The sequence below is a fragment of the Dermacentor variabilis genome, chromosome 6 (genome assembly GCF_050947875.1).
Source record: "Dermacentor variabilis isolate Ectoservices chromosome 6, ASM5094787v1, whole genome shotgun sequence".
NCBI classification, from domain to species: domain Eukaryota; kingdom Metazoa; phylum Arthropoda; class Arachnida; order Ixodida; family Ixodidae; genus Dermacentor; species Dermacentor variabilis.
The window spans coordinates 135,081,873-135,084,596 of NC_134573.1; the positions used below are offsets into that span (position 1 = coordinate 135,081,873).

Consider the following 2,724-nt stretch of genomic DNA (forward strand, 5'->3'; position numbering starts at 1 on the left):
GCAAGGTGCACAGTTAAAATCTCCGCTGATTCTATTAGAATTATTTGATGATATTGAAACTGTTGGCAATCTTTGTCGCCGGCTTTCCCACTACACTTCATCACGTAATGAATATACAGAAATGACACGAAGAAATGGTTAACTAAGAACATGCGCGTACACATGTTCACAATTAAATGTTGTGGGGGTGACAAGACGTTTCGTTAGGTGAGTGCGCATAGGTGTTCAGGTTAAGAAACCAAGTAACTGAAGGGATATGGGATATGCAAAGTCAAAATTCTGCATTTGCTGCGATGTGAAAGGCGAATGATCTAGGAAATAGGCCGAGAACAGCCTCTTATGTGCCAAAGGACATGTCGTCAGCATTTGTCATGTGGGACACACATAAAATTCAAAGAACGCAAGCGAGCTGTTTATGGAATGGAAGGAACGTTATGGAGGGAATTCATGGCTATGAAGACAAGCATACATATGTTATCTGAGCAACCTCACTGAATATAATCTTCCCCTATTTTTGTTCCTTTCTTACTTTTTCTGTATTTTCTTCGAGTTGCTTCATTTGCTTGCCTGCCGTCTCAGCATTGCGGGATTACGAGGCCAACGAAAATGTGCTTGCGATGCGCGTGTTTTTATTATGATGGCAATTCCGCCGTCGCGCACATGCGTTATTGCTCAAAAGTTGTACAAAAAATGTTGTAGGTGCACACTGTACTTGTGTTTAGGGGGCGGCGGGGGGGGGGGCGGAGTGAAAGGGGGCAAATGTTTTAACAGAAAAAGAATCTTGACAAATAAAAAAAAACAGTAGGGATTTCAGCGAACACGAATAACTACGTCTATTAAATGTTTCGTTGTTCAGACCACTCTATATAGTGCACCAATCTGGCGACATTCTGGAAGCGCTCTGCGTGAGCATCAGCGTCTTGCCGAAGCGATTCCAGCACGCCTACTGTCACGGGTCATATTGTTCTCGTAAGCTTCGCGTTTCCTTCGAAGGCAAAGCGACGACTATAGGGCATGTAAGTTCCAACGGGTGTAAAAAGTGTTTACAGCTGTGACATTCGTTGTTTGCTCGAGCTTCTTGCCGCCTTGAAGGAATGGTGTGGTCTTCGTGTGAGCCATGCTTGCTCAAATCACGCCTCAGACCATCGGCCGGCCATCCACAACTCGTGTACTCTCGCGTAATGACCACCGCAAAAAGGTGTTGGCCAAAGCCCGCCGCCACCTTCTGGGCGGTAAACCATATGCGGGCGCAATTGCATTTGCAGAGGGTGCATGACACGCTGGTGCCGGAACACGCCACGGTACGTGCACGGCTGTCTATGTGTCGCCGGTGCCGTTAAACCGCACAGTCTGACGCGTCCGGAAACCGGAAACGCCACTGTTAGAGACATACACCGCGAAACAATCTGTCTTGCACCTTGAGTCTAAATTACCTCATCTCGTTATTGCTCCATTTTAGCTACACACTTTGCGGTTTTCTTCCACGTCACGTCGTGAGGTAATTCAATATTCCCAGCTTTACTATATCAATCGAAGTATATTTATCGAGTGTTATGGCGGCACGTGTCAAATATAATTAATGAAGTAAGGCATCCGAGAGAAATTAACAAATTTTGACGATCGAACTTTGTGGAAGTGGTGGAAATCAAAATTTGCGTAATTTTTTATCAATATTTCGCGAATTAGCATTTAACTGCTTGAATTTCAGGGCCGGCACTGTCGTAGAGAAATCTGCAAGAGCTTCAGCAAGTAAAATCGAAGTCAGGAAATTCGTTAAACATGCATACAATTTTTCAGTATGGACTAGGAATGGACCGTAAAATTAGGCATACTACTGTTACGGTTAGCAGTCATGCGCGCCGCAGTTTTTTCGGGTGCAAGGCTTATTATAGTAGCACCAAGTAGAAGAATAATGAAGTAACGAGCAAAAGAGGCAAACGTACGCGCTACGTACAGCAAGAGTGCTGACAAAAAGGCACTTCGTTAGTGCTCAGTATACAGGTTTCTTTTTTCTCTTTTTCATTTTTCTTTTACAGTGAAGCTCTAATGGCTAGTTTTCAGCGGATCGATGTCCGTAGACCGAAAACGGTGGGCCGATCCCGAAGATAGCGCAATACCTGGCGGACCCGCGGTGGAGGTGAAGCAGGCTTCAAGCACTCCGCCAACTTGCAAAAGTAAGCTTGATACATTGGGTCCACATACAACCCGTATCAGATATAGAGCTGATAAGAACAGGTAATACGCTTTGACCCGCATCAGCTACGGCTACGTTCCCACCGCCCTCTCTTTATCTGCTTTCCTTTCCTTCCGCTCTCCCGTGGTGGCGGACCTATCGTCCACGGAAATGTACATAAATGTCACGGTAAATGAGTCCATATCTACGTTCAAAGCTTTGTGTCACCTCTTTGTCGTATGCTAAACAGCTTCGCTGGTCATTCACCTTCACAGAGTCGAATGGCTCATGATTTTTTTTTAGGGACAATAAACATTTCCTTGTGAAAAAATTGTGACCGTGAGACACCTGTCGTCTTCGCATACGGGCTCTATGGCAAGGCGGAAATAACTTGCCGCTGCTTAAACTACACTGAAAAAAGAAATGAAAAAAATTTTAATTTGTTAATTAATTTGTTATGTATCAGCAGGTGCCGTGACTGGCCGAGACGCTCAGTTTCAACTTTCTTCGCGCTTGTCGACACGGGGCATTTCGCTCTAAGATAGCGGCTG

General features: G+C 45.0%; 1 pseudogene; it reads right to left on the reverse strand.

The window, feature by feature from the left end:
- Window positions 1–2,083: 2,083 nt before the first annotated feature.
- On the reverse strand, window positions 2,084–2,263 carry LOC142586491 (U2 spliceosomal RNA; annotated as a pseudogene).
- Between the last annotated feature and the right edge of the window lie 461 nt (window positions 2,264–2,724).